The sequence below is a fragment of the Gossypium arboreum genome, chromosome 6 (genome assembly GCF_025698485.1).
Source record: "Gossypium arboreum isolate Shixiya-1 chromosome 6, ASM2569848v2, whole genome shotgun sequence".
Lineage (NCBI taxonomy): Eukaryota > Viridiplantae > Streptophyta > Magnoliopsida > Malvales > Malvaceae > Gossypium > Gossypium arboreum.
The window spans coordinates 14038513-14058771 of record NC_069075.1 but is presented as its reverse complement, the minus strand read 5'-3'; the positions used below and the strand labels follow the sequence as shown (position 1 = coordinate 14058771).

Below are 20259 nucleotides of genomic sequence, written 5' to 3'. Positions count from 1 at the left end.
AGTCCCTATACATGCCATATACTTAAGATACCAAAGTTCATAGGTACCAAGTGATAGGTGGATAGTGTGAAGCGATCTCTGACGATCCCCGAATCCAAGCTAGCTTTGAATTCACTATAAAACATAGAAAAATAAACGATTTAATCTATAAAGCATAGTAAGCTCATATGAAATAAACTCGATATAACCATAACCACATAATTCAACAATTGATTATAGATACATGAATTCACACCAACTATCAAACCTTCCAATTACTCATTCACAAAACTATATACTTTCATCACCATTTCTTTGATTCAAAGCTAATATGGTTTATGCATATACCTGTACCATTTCATACCAATCTCATTCTCAACCACATCATTCATTTACCATTGAACCATTCAAAATAGAAGTTGGATACTCAGGTGTCTTACACACTAAGTACCTACACCATTGCCCGAAGCCAAATCAAGGTAGCTTATATCCGTAGTACTGATATCATGGCCCGAAGCCAAAACAGTATAACTCACACCTGAAGTGCTAATATCATGGCCCGAAGCCAACTCAATGTATCCTCTAATGACATGTCACTAGTATCCTAAACTATTCCCAAGGTTCAACCGAGATTTCGAATGACGAATTACCATCGAGTCATTGTCGAACTTATCTGAAGTCTCGTATTCACAACTTATATAATATCAAATCATTTAAAATACACTTATACTAAAATTTATCACATGCGAACTTACCTCGGATGTGAAAACGATGGAATAAGTCGATTAGTCGATAACATTAGTTTTCCCCCGATCTAAATTCAAATTTTAGTTTTCTTAATCTAAATATATTCAAAATTAACTTATTTAATAATCTCTATATTCAATTTAATCCAAAACACACATTTAAGCACATTTACACGTTTACCCTTAAAATTTCACAACTTTTACAATTTAGTCCTTATTACACAAAATCACAAATTCATGAAATTTATTTAATAACCATGATAGCCGAATTACTATAATGCCCCTAGCAGCCCATATTTATCAACTTTTCACACATTTAACCACACATTTTCACATTTTTACAAATAAATCCCTATTTTGCATTTTTACTCAAAATCACTTTACAAAATATGTAAATTTAGCAACAAGATTTCATATTTCATCATCAAACATCAAAGAACACATATTTGCATCAATGGAAACTTTCAAAATCTTTAACAATTTTGCAAAATAGTCTCTAGGCTAGCTAGACCTAGTTGCAACGATCCCAAACACATATAAATTATTAAACGAAATAAAAACGGACTTACAATTGAGTATCAAAGTAACTGAAAGTTTCATGCCCTCAAAATGGCTTTTCTTCATGCTTCATTCGACCAAGGAATATGATGATCTAACAAAATTTAGGCTTTTGTTTTATTTAATTAACCTTATTAGACAAATTACCAAATTAACCATAATAATAATACATTTATATCATCCATTTCATGTCCATTAATGTCCACTTACCTTAATAATGGTTCATTTATCACTTAAGGACCTCCACATTTAATATTCATAGGCATTTAATGCATTTAACAAATAAAATTCAACTTTTATGCTTTACGCGATTTAGTCTTTTTTACCGAATTAAGCATTCAAATGATAAAATTAATTTACGAAACTTTCACACATATATGCTATCATGCTGTAAACACTTAAAATAATATTAAAATAATTTTTTGACCTCAGATTTATGGTTTCAAAACTACTGTTCCAACTTAACTAAAAACGGGTTGTTACATAATTCTAAAGGAAGTAAGTTGCATGGAGAAAAGAAAGACAACTCTTTTCATACCTATTAACACAAGAAGTGAAAATGTGTTAGAATGCACAATAGAATACGAAAAGGTAAAAAAAAAAAGGAAAACTAAGGCTAGAGTCAAAGAAAATAAACTATCAAGTAGAAAAAATTTGAAATAATGGAAAAAAAAACTTGAATTTTTCATTCAAGGTGTTCTTGATGTGCTAAAATCATGAAAATTAAACCAGAGCCTTTTTATATGATAAATAAAAAACTTATCTGGAAATTTTCAGCACAAATTTTCATCTACAAAATATTTTTTGATTTTTGTCATATGTTCGATTTTTTTAGAGGTTGTTTAAGTAAATTTGGTGAAACACTTTATTTAGCACAAGGAAACAACTCAAAAATGTCCAAGTCTGATACCAAATTGTAAAGGAAAAGAGAAAGAAGATCATGTTTAAGTTGTTCGAAAATAAGAAAAATAAAGTAAATAACTAAAATAAGAAATTTAAGAATAAAGAATAAATATTCAAAATAATAAATAAACGATAGAATAAAAAGTGAAAGATGGATCGAATAAACTGATGGATACGACGGATAGATGGATTAGTGTCCAATTGAACCCTTTAAGATATAAACCCAACAAACTCAATTAATGAATCTAATCAACCCTTTAAGAAATAATGATTGGCAAATTGAATGATGAATTGAGAAGAAAATTGTTTCTAAAAATCACAAGAAAGCAATCTTGCACAAAGAAATAACTCCAAGAGTTGGAAATTTTATTAATGAACAAAAATAAATTTGTATCTAATGAACAATGAAGAGGCATTTATATAGGCTAGCTAAATAAATCCAAATAAAACTCTCAAGTATGCTGAAACTCTAATTAATCTAAACAAGAAGTAGTTTTAAACTAAACTTTTTATTAACGAGAAATATAGAATTCCTAAATAACTTTAAATATTTAAAAATATATCAAAATTCAAAATAAATAAATAATAAAACCTCATAAATATAATATTGGGCTCATATATAATAAAAATTAAGCCCATAAAAATCTAACCCAATATGATTTAAACTTAAATTAAAAGTCCAAAACTCGTAATTCAGTAATAATCCCATCTAGAAATTCTGCTTTCACAGTCTTCACTAAAACTGTAATAACTTGATCTCTTGAAATTAAAATCAGGTGATTTAAAGTGCATTGTAAATATAAGAGACAAACCTTTGAATTCTATGTATCTCATCCAAAAAGTTGTTGCAAGTCAACTGATTTTCCAAACTAATAAATTGATAGTTTCGGTGACTGGAATTTAATAAATTTCACCCCATCCTTGCAGGTATCAGTTTTTAACTAGGGAGTGCCACCCCTCTCTTCTAGTTAAACTAAGAGACTGGTACTTATATTAAATAAATATTATTCTACTAATTCAACCAGGATTTTTTTATCTTTCCCTATAAATAGATGGCACTGGTAGAGCTATTAACAACAGTTCATAAAAGTTTTCAATATTGTTTTTTTTCCAGAAAATAGTGAAAATTTATTTTCTAGGTACAAATTCTATTTTTTGGGAATAACAATTCTACCGATTTCTATTGAAAAGGAATTACTTTTTTACTAAAAGTAATAAATCATTTTTGGTTTTGTAACTGGTTCGTGATTATTCAAACCCACACTTGAAGTAATTTATGGCACAAGAATAGTGGAAAAAGTCGTTCGGTTGGAAGCTTAGAGCATTAGGATTCGTCTCGCACAAAGCACAAGTACATTTTCGGGAAAAAAGTTTATTGTTATAAATATCATAAACCGACTCTGCTTTCAAAATTTTAATTTTCCACTGTGATAGAAAACCATTTTTTAAACTGGATTTTTCCATCAAACGCATCCTTCCAAGATCAAGTCTCAATGACCCTTGGGCCGAAGCTCTATCAAAGAGAAGAATCGAATGATGTTTTTTTTTTGTTGTTAAGAAATATCTAGATATTGCAACTCTTCTCAAAGTTTATAAATAAAAAATTGAATCCAAAATTTACAAGCTAAAGACATAACTAATTTGAAAACCCTAGAAGAGATTCAGGTACTTGAAAATAGTGATAATGAAGATACATCAATAAGTTAAGTCATTACAGGAAAAAAATGAAATCTAAAAGATATAGTTGTGAAAAACATTTTTCTTATAATATTGATACTAAAATAACAATAGAAAATGAGGATCTTGAACCTACATTTGTTGAGGAATATAGAAATAGATATGTTTGGCCAAATTGGAAAGATGCAAGTCAAGCATAATTGAATTCATTTGCTAAATGTGAGGTTTTCGGATATCTAGTCCAAAAAACTAAAGGTGTCAAACCCATAGAATATAAATGGGTATTTTTACAAAATGAATTGAGAAAAATGAAGTCATAAGATATAAAGCACAACTTGTAGCATAAGGGTTTTAACAAAGGCCCAATATTGATTATGAAGTGACTTACTCTTCTATGGTTTGGTGCAATCACATTTAGATATCTTATTAGTATGATAACACATGAAAAACTTGATATGCATGTAGTGGATGTTGTTACAGTTTATTTGTATGGCTCACTTGATAGTGAAATTTACATAAATCCCTGAAAGATTTAATATCCTAGAACGATATAATGTTTTTCCTTGAAATTTTCTCAATCAAATTAAATAAATCCATATATGAATTAAAACAATCTTAATGTATGTAGTGCAATTGTCTTGGTGAGTATTTGTTGAAGGAAGATCTTCAAAATGATCCAACTTGTCTATGTTCTTTTATAAAAGAAATTGAATTAGATATCATTATAATTGTCATTTATGTTGACAATTTAAATATTATTGGAAGTCTTGTATAGCTACAAAATGCATTAAATTGTTTAAAGAAAGAATTTGAGATGAAAGATCTCAGAAAAAAAAAAAAGTTTTATCTCAGCCTGTAGATCAAGCATTTAGAAGGTGGGATCCCTACCTATTAGTCACCTTATGCAGAAAAGATCTTAAATTGAATTAGATATCATTATAATTGTCATTTATGTTGACAATTTAAATATTATTGGAAGTCTTGTATAGCTACAAAATGCATTAAATTGTTTAAAGAAAGAATTTGAGATGAAAGATCTAAGAAAAAAAAAAGTTTTATCTCAGCCTGTAGATCAAGCATTTAGAAGGTGGGATCCCTGCCTATTAGTCACCTTATGCAGAAAAGATCTTAAATTTTTTTTACATGGATAAATCACATCTATTAAGTACTTTAATGATTGTAAGATACTAGATGTGAATAAAGATAACTTTTATCCTTGTGAAAATGATGAAGAGCTCTTTGGTCCTAAAATACCATATCATAGTGCTATAAGGAATTAATGTATCTTGCAAACAACACCTGGCCTAATATAGCATTTTTTGTAAGTTTGCTAGCAAGATTTAGCTCTTCTCCAACATGTAGACTATAATGACCTGAAAGTCAGTGGTGTAGTAAATATGATTTCAGAACCCTGATTTCTGAAACCAGACTCATAAATATTTTTATTAAATATTTACAGAGTTATAGTTGAAGTGAATTAAATTTCGACTGAGTAATTTTATTGAATTAGGGCTTAATTAGCATGCATCGACTAAATCGCATAAATGCTAAAAGTATGAATTGTTATTAAATTATAAGGTAAAATATGACTAAGAGGCTTTTGAAGCAATTAGACCAATGCTATTAAATTTTTAAATTTGTGGTGCAATTGAAAAATAGGGAGTCCTATAGGGTCTCTAGTGAATTCGACATTAAATTAAAGGGCTAAATGTGAAAGTTGTGTCAGTCCCAGTTTTAGGGAATAAATTGAATAAAATTCAAAAGTTGCATAATTTATAAATTGAATGCAAATTTGGCTGTGTGTTGATAATTTATTATATTTTTTTAATTCATAGCTAACATCGACCCGAATTCCTCTAAAAAGAAAGGAAAAGACAAAGTCGTCTACAAGTGGCTCGGAGTTTATGGTTTGTGTTTTTCTAATCCAAACTCTTCGTAAAATGCTACAATTTGAACTGTTTGTGTATGGTAAGAATACGAGGTAAGTCATCTATGATGTTGAAATGAATTGATTGAATTGATTGATATATCTAATGACTAAATTGAATGTTTATGGAAAGTGTATGTATATTGTTCAAATGTGAAATTGAATATGTAATGTGATGATTTAATGTTTTCATATGTAAATTTATATGTTTATGATGAAAAGATAGGTGAAATGAGATATTTAATGTTAATGAAAAATGAAATGGAACCCTATTAACTGTTCAGACAAAGTCAGATATAGTTGGCATGCAATAGGATAAGAAGAGTTTAGGGTTACTTTGACTATCAGTCGATAAGGCACTAGGTGCCAATTTGTTTTGGTTTAATCGATGAGACACTAGGTGTTAACTTATTTATAGCACTGGGAGTAACTAATTGCTTCAAATTTATCCGATGAGGTACTTGGTGCCAAATTGATGTGTTGGTTGGATCCGTGTATCCGTCATAGTTTAAGTCGTGTTAATGGGGAAATAAATGATAAAATCAGGATAATGATATTGAAATGGAAAATCATATTAAAGTGAAAAATGATATGGAATGAAATGAAATGTGAAATGGAAATCAAAATGGTGAATAGATATGTGGATAAAGAATAAATTTGATCAATGTATTTAATGAATTTGAAAGGCTAGTTGGAATATGTTCATGTATGAATTGAGCCATTATATATGTTATAAGAGATTTTTGTCATGTAATGTTGTTATTGATGGATTGATTTTGATCAAATGAATGACTAAATTATATCGAATAAATACTTATATTGCATATTATTAGTTAATTTAATTTTGCATCTTAATGATCTTATATATTGCATAAATGTTTGGATTATAGAAATACTACTGAGTTATGCTCAGCATACGGTTTTATTTTCCGTGCCTATGTTAGGTACTTAAAGAATCAATTACCAATCCAATATCCAATGACAATCTTGAACTCAAGTGTTGGTGAATTGTTCCTTTTGGGTCTTGACATGTACCTAAGAATGTTTTTATACTTATAATGGTCATTTTGTGTTTTGTTGGAATTTTTGAAAGCTATGTATATATATGTTTAAATGGGATGGTAATGGTCATATTGTTGATGACTTGTTAGGTTGCTTGGTTTTTCATGCTTAATTCCCAAATGGATGAGGAAATATCATTATATGCATTGTGTTTTAATTGATGCTTGGATATGGAATAATGGATAATATACATTTAGGTTATGTTTAGGAGATGTTTTGGTAAGTTAATGCTTAACATTGGAGATTGGTTGAATGGTTATTTAATGCTTGAGAAGTTGATGGTGAATATGTCATTTAGTGATTATTGAATTGGTATTTGTATGTTCTTTTGGTTGTGCTTGCTATAATGGAATTGGTTGAGGTGCCGTAAAGGCATTTTGGTATAGTTGTATATAAATTCATTTGGTTAGCTTAATATTGTAAATTGAGGTTTCAATTTTGGCATATTGGTTAAGCACATAGGATGGTGATTCTAAATAATGGTTTTGGCTTGTTTTGATTTGTTTTGAAGTGGTTGAATATGATTTAAAACGGATGACTTGTTGCCTAAGTGAGTTATGCTAGAAAACTTATTTTGAAAGGTAACTACAAGTTCACACGACGTAAGACACAACCTGGCACACGGTTATGTGCCATACATAGGCTTATGGCATAGTCGTGTGCAATACACGGGCTTATGGCATGACCGTGTGGTCAGTAAAAATTTAGGTAATTTTGGTGTACACGACCACAATTAGTTACATAATCTAGGAACACAGCCGTGTGGCCCATTTCACATGGGTTTAGCTCTCACACATACACGAGTTTAGCTTTATCACACGACCAAATGACACAGCTATATGACCTATGTCTACAGATTTTTCCTACATTTTTGAATTAGTTTCAATTTGATCCCTAACTGCTTAGTTTTAACCTTCCGTAAGCTTGATATTAAACCGAAATTGATTGAAACATATGTTAATTTGATTGTTCATGATTTGTATGATAATTAATTGATATTTTGAGTTATAATTTGTATGTAAATGGCTTGTATTTGTTTGTAACATTCTATTACTCGGGTTCAGTGATTGGACCAGGTGAAGGGTGTTACATAGACACCAGAATAAAATTAAGCATATATTTAGATATCTTAGAAGGATAATTGGTATGGGGTTATTTTACTCAAATGATGCATAGTCTTAATTAGTTAGCTATGCTGATGTTGAATTTTTTTCGAGTTCGCATGAAAGACAACCTCAAATGTAATATTTACTTACATATAGAGATACAACCATATCATGGCGTTTGACAAAACAAACATTAGACTAGTGGAGAGTGTGTTTGGCTAAAGCTAATAATTCAACATCTCTAGAAGTTATGTAATTTACCTCCTTAAGAAAAGGCATCAACTATCTTATACAAAGATAATGTAGTGTGTATAGCTCAATTAAAAGAGGATACACCAAAGGAAATAGAATGGAGCATATTTTGTAAAAAATATTCTTTACTCGTGATCTTAAGAAGAAATATAATATTAAAGTTCAACAAATTCATTATAGTGATAATTTGTTAGATATGTTTACCAATGCATTACCAACTACAACATTTGAAAGGCTAGTATATAGAATTAGAATGACTCGTCTCAAAGATGTTAAGTGACGTTGCCATTAGAGGGAGTCCAAAACATGTTTCACTCTTTTCCTTTAGTCAATGTTTTGTTCCATTGGCTTTTCTAATAAAGGTTTCTAATAAAGCAACTTAAAAAAGAAGATTGTGTACTCTTGTTTCTTCATTAAGTTTTTCATCTTGCAAGATTTTTCATAATAAAATTTTAACGAGACATATGTTTCGTTAATAGACATTCAAGAGAAATCATGCTTGATCTCTATAACTCCCCAAAAAAAAGTATATTAGCAATTAACTTTTAATGTAGTGACTTTGACAGGTAAAAAAAAGTATATAATTAGCATACTTGATTGCTCGTCATGTGTACATTTTTTTTATCTGATGGATCATTTTCAATAAAGCAAACAGATTCAATATCATCTTCTTCTTGTATCTTAATTCTTGATTGTCTCATCATTTGCGCAATCTTCTTAGCTTGCTTTTTATTCTTTGGACAGTTTTTTGAAAAATGTCCCATTTGATTTCAGATGTAGCAATGATAAGATTTTGTTGACTTTCTTTTCTTGTTAAGATATCTCCATTGAGGCCTGACTTTTTTCTTTCTTCTTGAAGTTGGAAAAGAAGAATATTTTTTGAAGTGTTTCTTCTTTCTTGTGCGACAGTCGCATAACTGATCTTTTGCACATTTGTATTTCAAATAAGAATCATCACAGGCTCTTTCAATTCTTTTATCGCCATGGAGATAATCTTTAAATATCTTTCTTCTGTTGCAGATATCTTCTAAGGCAATAAAGACTTCTTGTTGAAGTTCTCGAACCGTAATTTAGATAATGTCTTTATTTTGCTTTTGAAGAGCTTGATTGACTGCAACTTGCATTGGATCTGGGAGAGATAAGAGAATAACTGGTTTGAGATTTGGATTTAGGCCTAGAGACAAAATAACTTGGTCATTATTTTGAAGTGTCTTGCCAAATCCTTCTTGTCATACAAACAACATTTTCTTTTGTAGAATTCCCTTCTTTTTAATGTTAACAAATATTCAGGGCTTCCTACAAAATGTTTGTGTATGATTCTGATTGGTTGAGCCAGGTCTTGAATAATTAGAAACTGCATTTGATTATGTTGATCGATAGAGTTCCACCAATCTCTTAACATTCCTATAAATCTGGAGACAAATTCCATGAGAATGTTATAATTGCTATCTTCAGTGAGTTTGTGAGTTTCTAGCCAAGAATGAAATTCTTGGATTTTATCTAGCCATTTTATCGAAGGCAAATCATCAAGAGTGAAAGTGGTTCTTATTATGGAAGTTTTTGGCATTTGTCTCTGTGGTGTAGAAGATGATTCTGGCATCTCTTGCATTTCATCATCACTTGGCTCTTCAACTTTAGTTGTTGGAAATGCTTTATGCAAATCTTCATCTTCTATTTCTGTTTGTTCGTCTGATGAGAAATTAAACTCTTCTGATGATTCTAATGATCTTGATTCTTCTGAATCAACCTGAATGCTTGATTCTAGATTTTGTAAGGTTGATATCTTTTGAATCATGGATTCTGTGCAATCCTTTAAAAATTTTGTTAAAGGATTTTGATTTTCTTCCTAGATCATCAGGGATTTTGAGACTTGTTTTGGAGAAGGTGATTTTGGTGGAGATTCCTCTGAAACTAGCCTTTTTCCCAGTTTTTTCTCCATTTGATAAGCTTCACTTTCACTTGTTGCTTTGGCTCCTTTAGTGGATTTTTTCTTCTTTTTCTCAGCATCTTGTTTTTTAAGTTCCAAAAAAATCTCATACGTACTTGGTTTTGTACGTTTTGGAAATTCTGGAAATGTTATCCGTACTCCCTTTACTGGAAGTGGATTCTTCTGTCTGGTAGAAGGAAACAACTCAATTTTTTTTGTTCTTTGAGTAGACTCAGGGATTTTTCCCGTTTCTTGAAGAATCTTGATTTGGTCTTTTAATTTTTGAAGTTCTTTTTCTCTTTGAGCAAGATGAGAAAAGAAATCTTGTCCTGGTGCTGCTGGTTCTCTTGCTACTGCATCTAGCCTTTTTTGTAAAAGTTGAGTTAGATCTCTAACCATCTTGGTATTGTCATCTATCTTGGCTTCAAAATTTGAGATCTTTGAATCAATTCTTTTTAAAACTTGGTTTTGAGCAATAGCATTTTCTGTTTGCCAATTAAGAGTGGCTTCTGCAGCACTTATTTTGGCTGGTGCACCTGAAATGTCAGTCTGAATTTTGGAAGGGATTTTTGGTGCATGGGTATAGCTTTTTTTAGAATATTCTTCAAGAGGAGGGAAATCTTTGTCATACGATGCTGTGGACTGCATCATACACACAGCAGGGATTGGTTTTTGAGGGGTCAGGAAATCTGGGTTCTTCTTAACCCATTTGTTTATTTTCTTGTAATAGGACTTTTAGAAAAGCTTCTGTTTTGGAACTTTTTCAGTGGGTAGAATGGATGATTTTGGAGGAGGAGGAGAAGGAGATTTACAAGGTTCTGGTGGAACCTATACACTTGGTAAAGATTTGTGAGATGAGTAATCTACAAGGTAAATAAATTTACCATTGTCTTCTCCAAGAGGACCAATATTTGGATCTCCTTCCATCCATCTCTTGTAAAACTCAGACTGAGTGGAGCTTTTCTTCTTCTTTTTTCTCGGCTTTGATGTAGTTTTATCCATGCTATCAATCCAGGCAGTCATTCTATCATCTACACATAACTCACATAAGCAGTTTAAAGCCCAAGGACAATGTCCAGTTACAGGGTCTTTAAACATATACAAAGGTTTTCCATCTACAGAAAAGCTTTGTATCAGGCTTCTTTCTGGGCTGGATTCACACAACGGGCAACAGCAGTCTGAATCTTCTTGATCATGGAGTTGTGCTGGCCTTTCGACTGGTTGCATCATCAACTGGCTCGGGAAAATATTGGAGTTCTTTGGACTGTGAAGATGACTATGATCAAACTTAGTCTCAGTTGTCCCATCTCCCTTGGATGTAATCCTACTTGTAGTAGATTGGATTGGTTGGCTATGTTCAAGTAATTGTTCATAGCTAGTAATCCATTTTTCTAGGAGAAGTTTGATAAGTTCCTTCTTGGGAATCTATCTTGGAACATGAACACAATGAGGCTGGTCATTTGTGTTTACTGAGATAAGTAGGGAGTCATATGTTCCATGCCTTGAAAGATTAAAGGCATGATCCTGAATTCTGTAGACGATCTGGTAATGGAGAGTTGCAGCAATAGCTGAAGCTAATTGTGGTGCTCCTACTATTTGGATTTGAACGTTCAAGGCTGTGGTCAAATTGGGATCTGCCAACGCCATTGTAAAATTTGGGAAAAGAGTGACCATAACCAAGCCTGAGTTTAACGTTGCTTCAATAGTAGCAATACATGCATTTTGATATTCCAAATATCTAGAATCCAAAAGTGCAATTCTTGCAACTACTGGCTTTCCAGCTGTACCATGATAATTTAGAGCTAACCGAATAGCCCCAAAATGAATATGAGTGTATCCTGCACGTTTCCACTCTGTTGGAAACTCTACTGGAAACTCTTCTGGAATTTTAAGGGTAACAAACTACTCTGGTGAAGCTGCCGAAATAGGGTAACTATCAAACCGTGAGGCTTGAATATATTCCCTTACTTGTTTAGCAGAGCCTTTGATTAAAGTTCTAATAGACTTTACAGGGGAAAAGGCGGACTTCCTGTAAGCAGCATAAGAATTTACAGTAGGAAGATCTGTCGGCTGGACTTTATCTTCTTCACTTAAGTATTCTATTTCATAAAGAGAAGAGATCTTTTTTGCAGAATGAGATTTTAAAGGAAAACCTGGTAAAGAAAGGGGGGTAGAAGATGTAGAAGGTCTGGTTAACATATTTTCAGTCATGAATGAGAAAGCTTCTCTAAATCTTCTATCTTCTAGATTACTAAGAATGAGTTAAATTGAACCTATGGCTTTGATACCAATAATTAGCACATTTTAATTAGCACTCTACATAATTATGCATGAATTTAATTATTTGAAATTTACTATTAATTATTTAAAATTTTCAATTAACAAATTTTATGTCAATTTAATTTGCACTATTCTTATATGCACTATTCTTTGGCAATGAAATCTATATTATTTATTCGTTATTTATATCACATTCAAAAATTTTCTTAATTAAGCTATTAAAATTTCCTTAATTAAAAAATTATTAAAATTTATACACTTAAACTTTTTATACAAAATTTTCTATTTAAAGAAATCTTGCATCAATTTGCCTTAATTCAACATGCGCTACATTCAGAATTAGACAAGAAAAAGGTTTTGTAAATAATAATTTGTTGATATTCCATTTTTTTATAAATGATTTCTTTGTTTTAAACTCTAGTTTTATTTCTCATATAATATGAAAAGGGTCAATCTTCTTCAAAGAGACTGCTTTCTGAATATTCATCAATGAAGAGATTAAAAATACTTGAAGGAGAAAGACAATAATCTATTGAATATTAAATGTTTGATGTAATTCAATTATTATTGATTACATATTACTTTCTTTACCATAAGTTTTACACCAATTATCATATTAACTTTTATTTTTCGGTTTTATAAGGAATCTCATTCACTATAAAGTTGGATTACTTGAGGTAAGTCGGCAATAGCTTTAGAATTTTTAAAAATTCTAAAGTTATTGCCGACTTACCTCAAGTAATCCAACTTTATAGTGATTAAACTTCATTATATGAGTCGGGTCAGATCAATACAAAATTTTAGACTTGTTTTTTAAGCTCAAACTCTATTCGGTCTAAAAGAATAGTTTAAAATTTTACTCAAACCTGACTTAGATAAAAATGATAAATCCAAACCCAACCCACCTATATTTACAAATTATTTCATATTTCGCTTATGTACAATTACACATATAATTAAATGAAATACTTATAATTATATTCATTATATTGACTTTTTTCATTCCTAAAAAGAATTTGAAACCCTTTTCTCCATTTCTCCGATTTTAAATCCTAATCTAAATAATATGCTTTAAAATACTTTCAAATTTCTGAAAATTTCTTTAATTGATTTATAAATAATTTTGGATACTTACCTATATCATATATATATATATATATACACCATTATTAAATACTTTATTAAGTTTGGTGTGACCAAATCAATTCGATAAATTACTGATTAATTTAAATAACAAAAGATAAAGTTAAATTAAGATATTACCTATTTTAATAAATTGAAAAAAAACATTAATTGTTATCCATTAACCTCTCGCTACTCCAACTTCAGTAGGAATTTTCTTTAATCACGTTTAAATAACAAAAGATAAAATTAAATTATAATATTACCTATTTTAATAAATTAAAAAAATGCAACAATTACAATCCATTAACATCCTACTAGGGGAGTAATTGAGCCAAACCAAGCTAGAATATTGTCAAGCTCGAGCTCAACTCGGAATTTGGAGTTCCATACTTAGTTCATGCTCAATCAAACATATATTTTTAAACTCGCGTGAGTTTGACTGAGTTTGTTTACCATTTTTTATACTCAAGCACAACTCAATAATTAAGCTTAGGTTTAATAATATATAATAACATAATTTAATAATAAAAGAATATAAGCTCCAAAAGGCTCACAAACTGTTTGAGTCAAGTATTACCAAGCTCTAACTCAAGCTCAGCTCGATAAGTAATGAATTAAGTTTAATTTTTTTTCAAGTCAAACTCGAATAACTTGAGAAAACTAATATCTCATTTACACCCCTACATCCCACTCCTCTAACTTCAGTCACAATTACTGTTCACTAAATTATTCTCATTTGCGTCTCATCTAGATTTCTCAAGGTCTTTCACTTCTCTTTGATTTCAACTTCCGTATATTCCTTTGAACTATCGGTTTCAGTCACAGGTTTTTGAAGGTAGAACAAGATTTGAGAGATATTTCAAAATTGAACCCACAATTCACAAGCTATTTCTATATTTCCCCCAAATTTTAATCTTCTCTATTTTTATTTTTAATATTTATTCTCTAGCAAAATAAAATCAAATGCTTCTTAAAGTAGACTTTTTTATTTTTTTTCTTTAATTTCTCAAATTTAATTGCAAGGATTCATACTGTGGACAGCCTGGAATCGATTTCACTAGAATTTATTTTTATTTAATTTTTCAACTTTTGAGTGAATTACGTTCCTCAATTTTGCTTTTTTAGGCCTAATTGTGCAACTTTTGTTGATAATTTTTTTGGATGGATGTGTCCCACTTTGATTTTAAAGAAGAAAATGAAATTTTTAAAAAAGTATAAAACAATTTGAGACCAACCAAGAGTAGTTCAAAATATGTGAATTAATGTGAAACTAAAAATATATTATCAATTATCTAATAATTTAATCAGAAAAAAGGAAAATTTATCATAAAATTATGTAAAAGTTGAAGTCTACATGATGATGAGGGTTGGGTTCTAAACAAAACTATAAATAATATATAACTTATACATTTTGGTTAAGAATTTGATTTGACATTAATCCATTTTCAATTCATTTATTCAAAATATTATTATATATGAGAACTCCATGTGATGGCCTTAACCAAGGTGTGGTCTAAGTTTAAGTTACGCTAGTTGTATTAGTTGTTTGAGTTTTGACTTATTATTGTAATTTACCAAAAAAATTATAATACATCATAATTTCAAAAAAAAAAATTAGCAGCATCCTTTAATTTGGAGTTTAGTGTAGTATGCAAATTCAAGAAGATATTGTCTCAATATGCATAACCACCTCCTTTCCTTCATCTGTGCTAAAAAGGGAGGAGTAACGGCCAAAATATAGCCTGTCAAGCTGTTAACCAGCTGTTTCAAACGTGTCATTTCATTTAGGGTCTAGGTTGATGCGCACCATTTCATTAAACGGGCCTCAACTTTAAACGCAATGTTTTGGCTAACACAAGTAAAAATAGAATTAAAACAACAGAAACAGAATTAACGATAATTCTAGGGTGTTAACGGTCACCAAAATGTTCCATGAAAAGTACCCCTTTCTCGAATTAGATCCTTGTCCTCAAGTATGGATATTGCTAATGAAGATCGCTCCAAATCTCCCATGTTGAATCTTCTGGGAACGTATCGGCCCACTCTATCAATACCTCTGTCACAGCCGAGTTCCCTCTTTTAACCATCCTCCTATCCAAGATTCGGATTGGTTCTTTGGCTATAGATCCATTTGCATTAGTAACTGGGAGCAAGGGTAAAGCAACAGTTGGACCAACATGTTTCTTAAGCTGCGATACGTGAAATGTAGGATAGATTTTCGTAGTGGTAGGTAAGGATAATTTGTAAGCTACCTTAAATATTTGAGCTTTCATTAGGAATGGCCCTGTAACGACCTGATAGTCAGGGATGTTAGAAATGAGATTTGGGACTCTATTTCCGTAAACGAACCTGTAAATATTTTATTTAATATTTACAAGGTTAATTTAGTAGTGAATTAAATTTTGGTTAAGTACATTTCGTGAAACTAGAAGTGTTAAGGTACGAGACTAAATCACGTATGAGTTAAAAGTTGAATTATAAATTAAAATAAATTAATGAAACTAAAGAAGCAATTATACCTTTATTTCATTAAAGTGGACGGTCATAATGAAACATTATGATAATAATATATATTATGTTAACTTTATATATATAAGTTATAATAATATATGTTATAATAAAAAATGATAACAAAAGAAATAGAAAGAAAGTGGAAAGAAAGAGATAAGTGCAAATTAAAAGAAGAAAAGAAAAGAAGGGAGACGCATGGCTAGGAAATTTTGGGGTTCAAGCTTAAATTGGTTAGGGAAATTTAGTTTTTTTTTGTAATTTTTACGTTTTTGGAATTCCGATACATAGAGTTACCTGACTCATATTGTAATTTTTAGTATTGTTCAAGATTTTAGATGTTGTCATTGTTGAATAGTTTAAGTATTAGGGATTAAATAGATTAGATTTTTAGGTTAGAAGTGGAAAATGACTAAATTGTGAAATTAATTATTAATTTTGAGTAATAGGGACTAAATTGTAAAAAAAAATTAAAATTAAGGGGTAAAATTTGAAAATGGGGAGCTAAGTTTAGCTTAAAGTGAAATTAGTATAAAAATATAAATTTAAATGTGGAGATTAAAATTAGTCTCGGTTTAGGGACTACATTGAAGAATAAGCACAATATAGTAGAAAAAGTGAAATTCTTGTGAATTGAATGGTATGTGATTAATCTATTGTAATCATTTTATTCCGTAGCGAACGTCATCCCAGAATATTCGAGTAAGAAAGGGAAAGACAATGTCAATGTTGAGTAACTCGAAATATACGGTTTGTGTTTCTATAATCCGAACTCTTATAAATTATTGCATTTTAAACTATTATGCATGGTAAGATATGAGGTGAGTGGTTTTGTTAAAATTGGGATGAAATGGATTGAATTAAATTGAATTGAATTGATGAGTGTCTATAAGGATTTAAATGTGTGTATTGAGAAATGTATGTATTTGCATTTATGATGAATTGAATATATGTTTTGAGAATTGTGATTGTTAATGAATTGAATAAAATGCCTATATATTACAAATGTGCATATATCTATCTCTCTCTCTCTCTCTATATATATATAGAGAGAGAGAGAGAGAGAGAAATAAGACATTGGTTATATTGAAATGTGAAATGAAACCATATTAATTGTTCGGGCTAAGTCAGATATAGATGGCATGCCATAGGATAGGAAAAATTCAAGGATTTCTTTGACCTTGAGTCAATGAGGCACTGGGTGACAATTTGTTTCGGTTAACCGATGAGACACTGGGTGTCAACTTATATATAGCACTGGGCGCAATTATTACTTCAGATTTATCCGATAAGGCAATGGGTGCCAAGCTGGTGTGTTGGTTGGATCCATGTATCTGTCCAAGTCTGAGTCGTATAAATAAGGGAAATTAATTAATAAATCTATATGTTTGATATTAAGATGGCAAAGATGGGAAATAAATATGAGATGAGAAATGAAATATGAAATGATGAAATGAGATGTGAATTGTGAAATGAAATCAAGTATTAATCAAAGAGTTGAATCATGCCATTGCATGAGTTGAGCTTAACCAATGCTATATAAGATGCCATTGATATGTGCTTGAACATGTGGAATTTAATGGATGTAATAAAGAATGAGTAAATTTGTATTTTTTTTATTTGAAACATAAGTGCATAACACTCACATTTTGATTACTCATATCAAATTAAATTGTTCAGATTACAGAAATACCACTGAGTTATACCCAATGTACGATTTTGTTTTCCGTGCGTAGGTTAGGTACTTTCAAACTATTTCCGATTCAACATCCAACAATGAATCCCAAACTCATATGTGGTGATGTTCTAAATTGTAATGGCATGTACATAGGAAGTCTTTGGTTGATAATTAGTTTGTTAATGTGATGTGATTTTGGTTTAAAGTGAAATGATGATTACTTGTATATATGGTTATGGCAGAAGCTAGGTTTTGGTATGTGTTTTCAACTTAAAACTTGATATCCAAAGTAGCTAGATGTTAGTTCAATATTGGCAAATTTGGTATGAATGAAAGTCTTGAATGGTTGATGTGTTGTTGATATGTTTAAAGATATAAATTATGGTACCAATGAGGGTATATTGGTTAGGCACTTAAGTTGTTTATTTTGGTATGAATTGAGATAATAACTCTAATGAGTCCAATGGAACTTTTTAAGTGAATCTGCTAGCGGAATACATTCTAATATATCATCTAGAGAATTGAACTCAAATTCTGTAGAAGCCAGTGATTCCATCTTGGAAATAGTAGAACAGTCTTCAACTACATTTGGGGATTTAGCAGCATCGAAGTCATTAAAAGTCACCTCGTCATTAAAAATTTCTTTCAACTGAGTATCCCGTTACTGCTTCTGGAATTGTTGAGGATATGGCAATGGTGGAATCTTAGCTTTAACCAGACAACTCTTTTATGACAATTTTTCTGCATCTGACAAGGGTGTTAGATAATCAGAACTGACTGGTTTGGAGTTTAGCTCATCAAGGATCACCGAATCTGACCTCTATGAAATAGGATCTTTAACACTTGGTTGAACTTCTTCTTTGTCTTGAGCTACAACAAGCTCATCTTAAACCTCAACCACCTTGGGCTCTAATGTCTTCCCACTTGGCGAAGGGACTACTTTACAATATTCTTTGCCCAAAATTCTTGAATTTTTAGAATCGTTGGGCAAAGCTCCTTGAGGTTTATTTCAAATTTCATTGGTTACCTGACCCATTTGATTATCTAGATTTCTTAAAATGGCATCAATCTTCGCTATGTATACCTTCAGCAGATTCTCAAGATCACTTAAAGATTTAGTTGGTAGGGTTATTGCACTTGTTGAGAATATTCCAACGGATAATTTGGTCGAAATGGCATAAAAGAGTCGTTATGGTCTTCCTATTGATTACTCCATGAAGAAATTGAATGATTTTGCCATGAAGAGTTGTAAGAATTTGATTGCAGACCATTCCAATTCTGATTTCCCATGTAATATTTTGACTCTTGATTCGATAGGCAATTTTCAAAGAAATGGTCATCTCTACAGTATTCACAAAAAATATTCTCAAACTAGTTCGGCTGTTGACTTGTCAGATTACCATTGAAACTATTAAAAGTTATGTTCTTAAGCATAGAAGACATAGAGGATATCTAAGCTGCCAAAGAAGTGTGCCCGCTTCATTCACTCATGCTACTCATCTTTCTAAGGCTGCTCGGTTGGTTGGCCATTGATAGTTATTGCTGGAAATACTTTCAATAATCTCGTAAGCATCGTTATAAGACTTAGAAAGAAGGTATCCATTTGTTGAAGCATCCACCATTATTCTAGTATGAATATTGAGACCAATATAGAAAGTCTCCATTCGAACGCAGTAAGGAATGCCATGATGAGGGCACTTTCGTAATAATTCCTTGAACCGCTCCCATGCCTAACATAAAGATTCTTCATCACGTTGCTGAAATAAAGTGATTTCATTTTAGATCTTGGTATTTAGAGATGGAAGAAAGTATTTCATTAAGAAACGTTTAACGAAATATTGCCATGTAGTTTTGGAACCTGACGGTAGGGAGTTCAACCATGCTCGTGCTTTATCTCTTAATAAGTATGTAAATAATCTCAGTCTTAAGGTGTCGTCGGTCACCCCAACTAGTTTAAATGAGTCACTCACTTCCACGAATAACCGAAGATGAAGATGTGGATATTCAGTAGGAATCCCACTAAATTGACCCATATTTTGCAACATTTGGAACATGACCAGCTTTTCCTGGATTTTGGTTTTGATTTTTGAAATCACCTCTTCAATCCTTCTTTGGTTCTCTTATCTTCTCCTTTGTTTGAAAGTCCTTTCAATTTCAGGGTTTACGAAGAGTAAGTCAATAATTTGATCAATACTCAAACATCTGAAACAAACATTAAAAAAATAAAAAAATATATTGAAATTAAAATTTAATAGAAAAAAGAATCTAAAATACAAAATTAACAATTTCACAAATAACGTCTTTTAAAATAGTCCTTGACAACAATGCCAAAAACTTGGAACGACAAAAATGTGCAAGTGTACACAATCGTTAACAAGTAATAAAGTGACAAGTAAATGTCGAGTTATCGTACCCATAGAGACTGTGAAGGAAAAATATTTATAAAATGTAAATCAAACACTTTGGTGATGGGAAAAATATTTTGTATTGAAGAAGTGATTTTAAAAACTAAAAATTAACTAATTAATAGA

General features: G+C 30.8%; 1 non-coding gene across 1 annotated transcript; it reads left to right on the top strand.

Moving 5' to 3' along the window:
- The first annotated feature begins 19408 nt into the window (after positions 1-19408).
- Positions 19409-19515, top strand: LOC128294738 (small nucleolar RNA R71). The gene has a single exon (XR_008285045.1). It is a non-coding gene; the product is annotated as a small nucleolar RNA R71 (small nucleolar RNA).
- The last annotated feature ends 744 nt before the right edge of the window (positions 19516-20259 follow it).